Source organism: Chenopodium album, chromosome 1 (genome assembly GCF_948465745.1).
Source record: "Chenopodium album chromosome 1, dcCheAlbu1.1, whole genome shotgun sequence".
Taxonomy (NCBI): domain Eukaryota; kingdom Viridiplantae; phylum Streptophyta; class Magnoliopsida; order Caryophyllales; family Amaranthaceae; genus Chenopodium; species Chenopodium album.
In genome coordinates, this window is record NC_137834.1 from 58,991,982 (window position 1) to 59,006,083 (window position 14,102).

The 14,102-nt window shown below is 37.8% G+C and overlaps 1 pseudogene; it reads right to left on the minus strand.

Moving 5' to 3' along the window:
- Positions 1-2,585: 2,585 nt before the first annotated feature.
- Positions 2,586-14,102, minus strand: part of LOC145633404 (uncharacterized) — a 38,094-nt pseudogene continuing 26,577 nt past the window's right edge.

The following is a 14,102-nucleotide window of genomic DNA, read 5'->3' on the forward strand; positions in this document are numbered from 1 at the left end:
ATTCTGATCAGTTCATTTCAGGCCTTTCTGTTTATTGCTCGAGTCCCCGCTTGTTATCATGTTCACTGCCATCATTGTTCTATGCTGATCAGTTCTGATTACTTCTATGCATATTGCTTTATATGCTGATCATTTATGATCAGTTCTATGCTTTTTATGCTGTAGGCTACAAGTCTCTCTATTTATGCACATCATTTTTTTTTCTATTCAGGTTCTTGTTCTGCCATATCTTATATATGTTTTTTTTTTGGAATAGTTGGAAAACTTGCAAAAGAATGTTGTAGATTATTTTGTTCAAAGTGTTATAATATATATTATTTTTGTAGGGCTTATAAAGTATATCGGGCGAATCTCACAGGGAGTAAATTGAAATCACATAGGCAAAAATTGAAATTCATACAAATGGAGGTAAATACGCTACTCACCCCATATTGTTATACATTGTTCACTTTGAAAACAAAATTTTTAACTATGTGTTATATATACTAGTGCGCTCAACAACAAGGAGGCGTTGAATGTGGCTACTACATTATGAGATACATGTATGAGATTGTTACTTCTCACTTGGAGTGCAAAGGTGTCTTATAGGAGGTTAGTAGTTTTTTTTGCAAATTTTGAAGCCTTTTTAGCTCTATACGCTCCCAAAAGTGAGATAATGGTCAATTTTCATTGATTTCAATTCATAGAAACCAAAATATAAGTTAATTAAGGATGTTATGTGTTATATTGTGCCAATTTGAACCAATACATGAAATATAGGAAAGATAGAAGTCCCTTAGGCAATTTTGAAGCCTTTTTGGCTCTATACGCTCCCAAAAGTGAGTAAATGGTCACTTTTCATTGATTTCAACTCATAGAAACCAAAATATAAGTTAATGAAGGATGTTATGTGTTATATTGTGTCATTTTGAACCAATACATGAAATATGGGAAAGATAGAAGTCCCTTAGTGCAATTTTGAAGCCTTTTTGGTTCTGTACGCTCTAAAAGTGAGTAAATGTTCACGTTTCATTGATTTCAATTCATAGAAATCAAAATATAAGTTAATTAAGGATGTTATGTTTTTTATTTCTATATTTTGAGTTTTATTTCTATAATTTGGACCATCACATTTATTCTAATGATTGTTTTTTTGATGGATTGTTTTTATTTTGTATCCTCATTCATATGTTTTTTTTTTCAATAGGATTTTTTTCCAAGGGCAGCCCTGATGATGTTGACAAGTTGAATGTGGTTCGAGAACAGTGGGCGCAATACTTTAGAAGTAAATATTTATTGAATGCATAACTATTAGCTTAGGTAGAACAAAGTAATATTTTTAGTGTTGTATGTTGTATATGTTGGATAAATTTATACAAGTTTTTATTTGTAATGTGTTACTACTTCAATTTTTATATTACGTCGTATTAATTATTACGAAAGATTGTTCGGTATAATTGTGTATTTACAGGAACAGGTTTATTATAATAGGTTTTAATTAATATATATTAATTATATATAAATACATGCTATCGAAATTTAATTAAAAAAAACATAATTTAATGATTATTTGTAACGGGCAGGAGATTTGTCAAATACAAATAACCACGTATTCGTAACGGGCAATTTTGTTGCTCGTTACAAATAAGTGTTTAACTATATACTATAAAACTTTATTCGTAACGGACATTTAAAATGTCAGTTACGAATAATCACTTATTCGTAACGGGCGTTTGAGGTGCCCGTTACAAATAAGGACTTATTTTAATACAAAAAAGGATTTAATCGTAACTAACATTTCAAATGTCTGTTACAAATAACCCATTATTCGCAACGGACATTTGAAATGTTAGTTACGAATAAGGGGTTATTCGTAACGGACATTTGAAATGTCCGTTACGAATAACAATGGCCATCCATAACGGCCGCATACGTAACGGACGCTGCCCGTTACAGATGGGCCCTTTTTGCCCGTACGGATGACCTTTTTTCCACTAGTGTGAGGAGGAGGTAAGTTTGGGTGTGGTGATCAGAGACGATGCTGGGACAGTTCTGCTAGCTGGCGTGAAGAAAATCTGCTGCAGATGGACTCCCGAAATAGTTGAAGCAGCTGGTGCAGCATATGGGCTTGAATTAGCGCACAAATGGGGTTATTCAAAGGTGAAGCTTTAATGTGATGCAGTGAACGTGACTCGGGCAATTCAGCAACGCAATGAAGGTGTTGCTCCGATTTTCCTTTCCTTAAAGACCCCATATTTTCTATAAATATTTATGCCCCATTCATGTTTTTTTGTACAGGAAGAAAAAATATTTTATTTTTGAAAAAAGATAATTCTTAGTTTTTCATGCACTTATTATTTGTGCCCCATCTCAATTTCTTATACAAAGAATATAATACTCCTATGAATGAACAATAAAAATAGTACTATTTAATAGTACTATAATTTCAAAAGAATTATGCAATCATGTACTGATGTACAGAGGCCTATATCTGGCTATATGCAAGTACCATAAGGAAGAACTTTTTTGCACATTTTCTGCCAATGTACTCCATCCAACTCCAAAGTTTCTTAGGAAAGAGAAAAAGGATTTATGCGATGGAGAGAATACATATTTATTATTAAGTATTATGGGATTATCATCTTCACCCCAAATTGTAGTATTATAGAATTTGGACAGCTGATCAAGGAAAATGTGAAGTATTTCGAGGATGGAGGGAATACATATAGCTAGCATGTAGAGTTTAAGTAAAACAAATCAAACCTTGATCACATGGACAATAACAAAATACAAACAGTCAAGCCTATGACGTTTGGCTGAGAAATGGCATTTAGACCGCACTTCACTCATGAACTTGAGAACTTCTTCAATCTTCCTTGAAATAAACCCATCCGAATTCTACCAGCAAACCCAAGTCAAATGAATAGTTAAAAAACTGACTAGAAAAAGATCATTATATTGCGCAAAGAATTGAACTTTCGTTCTAAACCATTACAAACTCTGCTTACTTCAACCGTAACCATAGTAAATAGAAGAAGAAATAAATTATCTCCCTACTAATCAGAAACAAATGCTAAAAACCATCATCTACCTCTTAGCCAATGATAGACCCATTTCAAAACGCTAATTAATGGGCACTTTTCATTTTTGAAGCATTAAATCTGTAAAGAGGTTAAATTCACCTTGAGAATCATTGAAAGAACCTTGTACGCCTTCTTTTGGATCAAGCCATCGACATCCTGCAGCTCATTATATCAAAGATGCATCAGACATACCTCACAACCATAGCTCAAAGAAAACTACAGTGAATATAATGAGATGATCATATATATTGGTGAATCAAAAACCTCCAGTGCTGGAATTATGGAAGAAAACAAGATATCAGTATCCTGAGGACCCAAACCAGGCAAAAGTGAAACAGCCAGATCAAAATGCTGAGCTCTGCCAATGTAAAAAGAAAAAATGAGGAATTATCATTATAAACATAGAAGAAACCGTAAACCTAACACATTGGTAGGAGCAAACATGGAAAATTCACCTTTTGGCTTTAACACAAAAGACATACTACTAACAGAAAAGACAAGTAACACACCTCTTGAAAGAAAATGAATTATCACCGGATAAAAGTCGATCTCCATTTCATCTCTTTTATTGCCATCGTCAGTGAACTTCAAACATTGTAAGACTAAGAAATTCTCAGAATCATACACATTCACTCAGATATCCTCCTTAAAGTTTGATCCCCTAAAACATTGTCATGGAGTCAGTCATTGAGGCAGAATGAATATTTCAAGCAGGGAAGGGGAATGGAGAGGAGAGAGACATATATAAACCCTAAGGGAGACAGAAAATGTCTTCAAGCATCCCAAATCCACAAGATAAAGGGATCAAATGAAATTCTAATAGATGCTTCACATACATAAAGGTCCAACAACTCTTTTACTGAACATCACAGAAACACAAATTCACTAGTACGTGAGGCAGGACACCCTCTTAATACAGTTCCAAAGCATAACAAATCTTGCTATATTTTTTTAGTGGACAATATATAAATAGGCACGCCCCTAGGCGCTAGGAGTCAAACACCTTTTTTCTCTAGGCGAGGTGATTTCAGTGAAGCTCACCTAGGCGCAATGAGGAGCACAACTTTTTTTTGCCACCGAATGTTTTATTTCTATCAAGTGCGCTTCAACGCAATGGGGTACAAAAAGGCACAACATGATCCCTATTGCCTTAGTGCACATTTGAGTTAATTATATAGATTGTTAAGGAAATCAAGGGTATTGACTAGGGGTGGTGGAATCTAAAATAAGAGGTGGTGATTGATGGTGGAGGAAAAGATGGGAAATTATACACTCATTTTGGGAAAGATACAAAGGTATTAAGGCTGGGGCTTCCTGTGCTCACAAATCCCATCATACCTAATTATGGCTGAGCATTGAATTATAACTGAAACAAAATCAATCAATCTATTGAAACAAAATCAATCAATCTATGTAGACCAACAACTTGACAGTACAGAACGTTTTGTCTAAATAGCCTGACAATGCAAAAAAAAAAAAAATAAAAAAATAAACAAATAAACTGGAGCAAGAAAAAAAAAATCATAAACATATACCTGCAACATTCAACAGGGTTGATATTGAATAATTATGTAATAAAGAAAAACAATCGACATGAACTATGACAAACAAAAATGAAGTCACTCTACCCAAATCAGCAAGCAGACACGGCTAACACTATATAACAGATAGAAACTTATGATAGCATGAAAAAGAACATCGAATTGTATCAGCAAGCTTCCACCAGGATCATTTGTGGAGACCAGGAAAGCATTGAATAAAACTAACAAGAAATTATGAGCAGAAGATCTCAGCACTCCCAAATTAGCGGAAGCCACCTCTTGATTGTAAAAACCAATAGCTCTCTCAGTGGGAGCATTTAGTTTATCGATGGGTACATAATTGTTTCCTTCTAGAATACACTTATTCTGTTGTATGAGGATTTGCGAACTGGAGCAAAGAATTCCTTGAAGATCAGGCTCTTTATACAAAGCATTGCATAAAACTTCCTCAAGTAGTTTGAAGCTTTCAGCAGTGTCCAAAGGGTAATTGCAAAATGAAGGCAATAAGGTCCACACTTGGTATACAATCCTGTCTGTATATCTTGATGCCTGGACTTGCCCCTCTAACTTAAGCTGGTAAAGTACTTTTGTTTATCAATGATACGAGAAAAAATGTAAACAATATTGATGAAAATTATGTAGAGTATTTATAAAGGCAAAGTAGCAAGACTAAAAGTACCTTTTTAGATTTTTGCTTGAGGTTTTCAACCGTACCCAGCAATGACTCGACATAGAACCTCATACGTGCACCAACTGTATACTGTTTTAGAATTGGGAAAAGCCAACCATTGATATCAGACAGAGTGTCAGCTTCCAAATTCAGTGGCAAAATGTGTAAAAAGACTTCAGGTCCCACTGCCCCAAGTGCTGATCCAATGCAAGCTTGCAGTTGTACGTGAGAACAAGCATCACAAGTCAAAGAGGTAGATTGAAGGTAAGAAAACATCAGATAGAAGGGGAATAGGGAAGGGAAAAGTATTTCTATGACACAGTTTCCATAAAGCATTAGTTGCATATGCCATATCCATATCAATCATTAGAATCTGAAAAAGGATATATAGTTTGAGTAATAGTGTACACTACAGCACAAACTATTAAACCATATACAACAATTTGTTGGGAAAACCAGGCATTCTTGGGAGAGATGGCAGAGGTAAACCCAGGCATTTTTGGGGTCAAAGAATTTCTTAAGAGTTGAATTTCAGTTAGGACAACATCCAAGACAAGACTGGTAACAATAAAATCATGAAAGTTCAAAAAAGCTCTTCTTTGCATGAGATACTTTTCTTGATAAGAGGAGAACCGCTCACATTGAAACACTTTCTAACTATGTGGTGAAGTCAGCAGGAGCCAGGCCTTACTAGGACACTTAGCAGATAAAACTGGATTTTAGTAATAAGGATTAAAGATAAGATATCAAATGCTTTGGGCAAGAACCATTGATAGCTTGCAAAATAATGATGTATGTAACAACATTTGCCTGAGATTTCATGACGATACAAAAAATTTCTCCGCTTTCTATTCTGATCAATTAGGATATTGTGAACAACAATGATCCTGACTGTAAATATATGACATCCCTCTTTATACCTTGTTTTAAGGAAAGCTTCAGCAGAACAAAATACAATATGCAAGTGACTAAAATGGCATCACCAACTTTCATGGGGATTGAGCTATAAGTGAAATGGAAACCTTTTTTCTCTCTGGGAAATCTTCCTCGCTTTCCTTTTCAATGCTTGCCAAGCTCTCCGGGCTGCCTCTTAGGAGGACAGAAGAGAAAGTACCTAAAAACAGTAACCCAAAAATAAATACACCCCACATGAGATAGAATGTAGGTAAAGAAAGCAGCCTCTGTAAGTTTGAAATAAGCACATCTTTATGATTACCTAGTTTGTCAAACATCAAAGAGACAATCTGGAAGGCCATGTCCCACTCGCTACGATATCTGTTGTCGAGCAAACTTCCAATAGTAGCACAAATTTTCTCAATAGTAGATGGTGCAGACTTTCTGTTGTTGAAGTCTAAATTACTGTTTGCTCGGTCAACACCTTTCTTTATTAGGTCTTCATCAACACAAGCTTGTATCAGATTCTCTAATGACTCGGTCGCAGCAAATTTACTTCCTCAAACCCAGATCCAAAAATATCTGCCAGGTAGGCTAGTAGAATGCCAAGAAATAGAATGGTAAAAAATCACTGAAATAATTTTGCTTGACATGCAGAAATATGGAAGAGGGAGAAAAAACAACCTTGCAAAGCATTTAGTACAAGTAGAAGCTTATCAACGCAGATCTGCTTGTTGAGATTGTAAACCTTCCTCATTCCAACATCCAACAGACGAGCAGTAAAATTCACGCCATCAGCTGATGTTTCATCCACTGGAACTGAAGTAGCCAAAGTGCTTAGAAGGTATACCAAATCTTCGGGTTTAACTTCCACGCTAGGGTCAAGGCAAAGGACATACAAACTATCTGTTATACGCCTTGTGACAAAGGGCTTACGCACTCCCAAAAGGGTTTAGTAGTACTTCAGGATGGACGTTTTATATTTCATAGAAATATAAGGCAGACAATCTTTAAGAGCCTCAAGGACATGCAAAATCTCCTGGGCTATCTCAGCAGGGGCACCTTTTGATGCTCCAGCAAGAAACACCAATTTCTGAAACATACTAGTGAATCCGTCACTTGAAGGTGCCAACAGTGGACATCTCTGGAAGCTTTGTAATACATCTCGGATACAAATATGCGATTGCTTCCTCACCTTTACAGTTCAAAGAAATAATTCTATCAAAAAAAGACTTACATCTACATATTCTAAAGACTGACTTGAATATGCCAATAGTAACCAAGCAAGGTCATATAATAGGCATAAGAAATTTGATATGCTAGTTGTGCCTCCAAAAGCACCACATGATTTGGTAGATCTGAGCTAGGATATCTGAAAAACAAATACAGACTTGTACAGAAACATAGCATTCTTCACCATTATATATTACTACACAAACACATACAAACCAAAAAATAAAAGACAGGTAAAAATAACTTTTAGTGCAAAAGCTGACAACACTCCTAATCCAAAGGACACTCCTACTCTACGCCCCATTGTTTAAGTGAAAATGTCATTTCTATAGTCAGCTTCCACAGCATGAAATGTATAGCTTCTGCTAGAGACAACATGATGCAGCACAATACTTTCATCTATGAACCAAGAGTACTTCACAAGTCATCTCTAGCAGAAGCAGAGGTTACAGTTCATTGATGCAGGCAACTTTGTAGGTGTGTCTAAGCTCACCAACCATAGAAGTGAACTAGTAACTAAGCCAGGTATGGGGAAAGGATCAAAAAGACAGATATAGAGAGACCTTTGCAACCTCCGATTTGTCGAGTTTATCTATATAAGTTCGAAAAAGGAAAAGAGAACCCATCAGACACATATGACATTTAAAATCCGATTGTAGATAAAGTTTAAAACTCACTTTAATTCTTTGGGCCTCGGAAAGCTCCTCCATGATATTTGAATTCTCTGACACAATCAGCCAGCTTCTTCTTCAAGTTCTCAACTTCCTGTTCCAAGCCAGCAGTCCTGATAGACCAATAGAAAAACTTGTAACACTCCTGGCATTTGAAATTCCCATTCCAGCAGACAGCACATTATTCAGATAAACAACTGAAACACCCAGCAGTTTCACTTATTCATATATGTTGTTTACCTTCGACAATACATCTGAGTGGCAAAAGCAATATAACTGGGACCTTCTTGTGCAGCTCATCTTTCTCTAACAACAAAAATAATACAAGCATCATGTGTTACCAGTATACAAGATATTCCATAGTGGGAAGAAATTGAACTTAATACATACAAAAAAGTTGGGTGTCAACCCTTAAGCAAAAATCAGGTGCAAGCAACTGGTTCCCAAATATTTCATAAGTGAACAACCCTGCTCCCATTTTACCCCCAACTTGAAAAAACTAAAAAATAAAGGTCTCCCGCAAAAATCACAGTAATAAAAATTTGTTCTAAAACAAATTATACAGTCTTAGCATACATTGAACACCTTCCTGTAGACACCTAAAAATGTCTCCCCAAAACCAAACCCGATGATGAATAACCTTTCACCGCCACTACTGGTCGGGTTCAGTATTTAATCCCGAGAGTGCTTAAAAAATTGTATTTGATTAAATTCATATTTTGAAGAGTCCATGGACTAGTCTTGATGTTTGGAAAAAGCATAGTTTTAATTTCAGCCCAAAGTTATTATTTAATTTTAGCCCAAACCCTTTTTTATTTTATTTTTGGCCCAAACCTTTTGTTTATTTTTATTTAATTATTTTCTTATTTTAGCCCAAATAATAATAAGTCAGAAAAGGCCCGAAATTATCAATCGGCACTTAAAATGCCGAATGAAATTAGGGTTAAAAATGCATTTAGACGGAAAAGAGGGCTGGAAATTCCCGCGCTACGGTAGACAGCCACCCTGTCACGGGAATCCTTCCCGTATGACGGTGGGATTTTCCGTGACACGGGAAGTCTGCCGTGACACGGGACATTCCGTGTCTTTTCCGCGTAAACCCTTAACGCGTTTTCTTTCCCGTTTTCTGAAAATTTCCCGCGTCACACTAAAAATGTACCGTGTCACGGGAAAGTTTGCCGCCTGACGGTGGGACATCCCGTGTCACGGTACAGTTTGCCGTGTCACGGGATACTTTTTTAGGGTTTTTATCATTTTAGGGTTCCGTGTGCTCTCTCAGCACATTTTCCTTATAAATACCCCTTCATTTCTGATGTACGGGGCACCAATTAATTCTCTGATTTATTTTTCTCTCTTCTATGCTTTAGCCTAAACACTAGCCTACCCTTTTCACTTCAAAATTCCTTCTTCAAGTGCTCAAAGGAGTCCATACTTTACTCGTGGTTCCATCCTTAAGCCAAGGCGTGAAAGGTAGAACTGTTTGAGGGTTTGGCCCCAAATCAACTCTACTTAATTTAATTTAATTTAATTATTGTTTTATTATTTCCTTGAAGTTACTAACTCGTTTATTATTTTGTAGTTGCAAACAAACAGAATCAAAGTAATAATCATGTTCCTTTTATTTCTATTATTTTTCTAACGATTTTATGTTGTTGGAATTGTGATTAAATTGCTTCCAATATTAATGTTTGTTCTATTATATTTTATTGATCACCACATTATTGCATGTTTAAAGGGAATATGTAATTGAAAATCACGCCTAATAAGATAATTTGGACAACCGGTTTAGGTTCCTTTTTAATCTTGTTAATTAATTCAAGTGATCACAAATATTTTAGAATTATGTGTTGCATTAATATTCAACCAATTTAGCATAATAATAGTTTGGAGCGAATTGGATATTTTGTTTGTATGCCTTTGAGATCACAGGAATGCTTTTCAATATAAGAATCGAGTAGAGGCCAATACGGGCGAATGTGACTCCATGACTCACTTCGTACCATCATCCCCGATCCTCCTTTTGTGGTTCCGAACCATATGGAGTTAGTAATCTCATGGATTATGAATGGGGTGTAACCTTCACAGTTCAATCGTTGTTGCCTTCGTTGTCCCTTATTCGTGGTTGCCTTTTATGATCCGTGAACGGTTTACAAGTTCCTTAAAAACTTGTTGGCGGCTCCCTACTTTATTTGTCCCTAATCGTTGTCCCTAATCGTAATGTCAATTCCCACTTCCTATGAGTGCCAAGCATATTCACACATGCTTTAACGTAGGCGCACTTCGAACGACGCCTACAATTTGGCGACTCCACTGGGGAGGATTCTTGATTATTTATCGATTTGAGTGATCGATATTTAATTAAGATGAGTGGATGAGACTTGAAAGATTCTTGAAAAAATATTCCTGTGATTAATTTGGCATTTTTACATCTGCATAGACGTTTTAACGTCGCATTCAGGTCTGTCCCGTAGGAAAAATTGGATAACTTGGTTGCGCGCGAAGGAAAACATGGCACCAGTCAGATCTTCTGACTGCCGTGCCACGGCAAAATCTGCCGTGTCACGACAGTCCTAAAATCAGTCCGGTGGCCTATTTTCTTTCCTCACAGTCGACTTCCTTCGATTTTTCTGAAAAAACGTATGTGTTCTACATGCGTCTTAGCCCCGGGGGATTTAAGCTCTATCGACCCAAAAACGCTCATGGCAATAAGGGTCCATCCGAGTTATTAAATCCACCCAAACCATGGAGTCGAGTTCGATTTCATCACGAACTCGCGGAGCCGCCCGTTGGCATACACCCTCAAGGGAGGCTGCCTTGTTAACGCGTCCAAACTCTTAACCATGGTACCCTTTTGACACCCAAAGCTTGACCAATAGTTGAACATAGATCTTGACTCTAGGTTGTGAACTTTTTTTACATCATCGTGCCTAAATGCTATGTGGTTGTTTGGTGCTAACCTTCATGTGTTTACTCTTTTGTTTAACCCATGACCGAGGGTTTTTATTCTCACATAGTAATTAGTACGGACCTAAAATCGGTTAAAATCTGGAAAAATCACAAAACTGACCTGGAACTGCGCACCGTATCACGACATGTTCTGCCGCGCCACGGTGAACAGTGCCGTGACACGGGGCTCTCTACCGTCTGACGATAGACTGCACCGTGTCACGACAGTCTGCACCGTGACACGGTGCCCAGGAAAAGTGTAATGTCAGTCTTTTTTCGATTTTTGTGCGTACATATGTGAATGCTGTGTCCAGTTTGGTGTCATGTCTAGCTATACGGTCAAAACACGCGTCCATAACCTCACTTAATCACTCACATATCGTGTTCACACACTTTTTTTTCTTTAAGTCGTGCACTACTTTTTTGACCGTATTTTAGGGAGGTCTTGTTTTTGTGTCGGTTTTTTTTTTTTTCGGAGTAAGTCGGATGGTATCCTCCCATATTTTTTTTAAAAAAAATAAACAAATAGAGTTTCAAAATTATAGATTTTTAACAAAAAAAAAAAAAAAGAATTTTTCTTTTTTCCATTTTTTTTCTTTTTAATCCGGATGGGTTAAGGTTAAGTTTGGTCATTAAAGGTGTGTTTGTTTCGGTGTCACAACACTTGGTCAAGAAGCAGGGGTAGATTGTTACGGTTCGAGTCCATACCTCAACAACCTCTTATACCAAAGAGGCGTACAAGGAAACCACCTCAATCATCTCCACAAGATCCATCTCCAGTCTACTTTCAACCAATGGCAACTAAGGAAGACATCAAGAACCTCAACATGACAATTGAAAAATTGTCTGACATGATGCAGACACTCACCACTAGAGTCAGCACAGTAGAACAAGACAATCAAAACAATGTCACTACCGCTGCAATGGACAAGATTAAGGAACAGATGAGCAAAATTTCTGAAGAATTCACTTATGTGAAACAGCCTGTCACCTCTTCGTCCATAAGAGACAAGCTTCCTGAGAAATTTTCCACTGCTGACATTCCCAAATTCAAGCCTACTGATAATCTGCTTTTCCATTTGAAGGCTTTTTCTGCAACCATGACTCTTAAGGGAGTAGATGTGACGCTCTTCCCTACGGTGTTCCCTCTTTCCTTGGAGCATGCCTGTTAACAGTGGTTCTATTCTTTGGAATCCAAACACGTCGCGACCTGGGAGGATGTTGCTGAAAGCTTTATCAATCGTTACAAATGTAACATTCAGGCCAAGACTTCTGAACGTGAACTCTCCATTCTCAAACAGAAAGAGAATGAAGGCTTCACCACTTACTTAAGCAGGTGGAGGGAAACAGTTGCGCTCTTGGTGGATCCCCCCAAGGAGAAAGAAATGGTTCGCTTGTTCATTGCCGATCTGACTCATAAGTACAAGCAACACTTGAAGTTTCTGCCTCTGAGTACCTTTGAAGCTGTATACGATATTGGAATCAATATCGAGGACGAACTAATGAAGTCTGTTGGTAGCAACAATAATAACAGCACTTGGAAAAACAAGAAGAACGACACTCCTTCTTCTTCGTCTTCTAAGCCCAATAATGCTACCAACAATATCAATATCAATGATGTGCTGGCCCTTAATGCTCCTCCTTAAATATTCCAAAGGCAAAGGAGGGTTTACACGCCTTTGGGAATGACTTATGATGCTGCTTATGACCGTTTGCATGGTCAAGGACTGATTATGCCAATCGGACCATTTCCAGGGGGCAAGAAGCCTAACATTCAAACAGGTCCTCTTTCTGATGCTTTGGCTATCACGGGAGATGAAGTCTCCTTTGATCCGTCGATACTCATTCAACCTGTGAATGAACCTCTCCCAGAAGTTGTATTTGTCTCGAGTTCTGAAGAAGTGAATGGAATTTGGGATAGTGACGATGAAGACGTCTATCTCAAGGATATAGCCTGCTCATCTCTTGGTACAAGTGAAGATGTTTGGGGGGACTTTGAGGTCAAGGTTCTCACCAGAAGTGGACGGTTGCAACAACCTAATCCACCTCCACCTCCACCACAATCACATCCGATAGTTGATCCCATCGACCCTGTGAACATCGATGTGGTCAAACAACTACAAAAGATCAAGGTGGAGATGAATGTATGGAAGCTTTTGGCCACTTCCCACGAGCATCGAAAGGCTGTGATGAATGCTCTGGTAAAAATAGGAGTTGATGATGACATGACTCCTCAAGGATTGGTCAACTTTCTCACTACTGAATTGCCAAGTACTAGCAATCTAATTTCGTTTTCTGACAAGGATCTGCCCCCGGAAGGGGACCAATATAATAAGGCCTTACACCTCACTGTGGTGTGTAGGCAGATGAATTTTCCTATGAGCCTGGTTGATAATGGCTCTGCAATCAATGTGTGCCCACTCCGTACTGCAAAGAAGTTGGGCATAAAGAATGAAGAGCTGACTCCCTCCACTCAAGGGATTCGCGCTTATGATAATACTCGCCGTCAAGCCGTGGGTACTATCATACTGAACATAACTACTGGGGCCATTGAACGTCGCACTAAGTTTCAGGTGGTGGACATTAAGGCCTCTTTCAATCTGTTGTTAGGACGCCCTTGGCTTCATGAGCTAAAGGCGATTCCATCATCACTGCACCAGAAAGTGAAAGCCATAGTTGGAGGGGTTCCAATTACTATTGTTGCTTCTCCTATGCGCATTCAAGTTATCGACACTCCTATCGTCCGTGTTGAACATGACGAAGAAGATGAAGATCTTTGGGGGTTTTCACTAGATGATGTTCTCGTGATTGAAGAGGAGGAAAAGTGCCATCTCGACTTCGATCCCTATTTAAACACCAATATCAATGCCATTCTGAAAAAGCAAGGTCATTTCCCTGGAATGACCCTTGGACTCAAGAAGAAAATGGCTGAATATTGGGGCCATCCTAGTGCACTCAAGAAGGATACTTTTGGCTTGGGATTCAAGCCAACAAAAGAAGATGTGAAACAAGCTTTATTGAAGATGAAGGCTCGCAATAATGCTCGAATCACGAAGACGGAAATGGCCATGGATCCATATCCGTT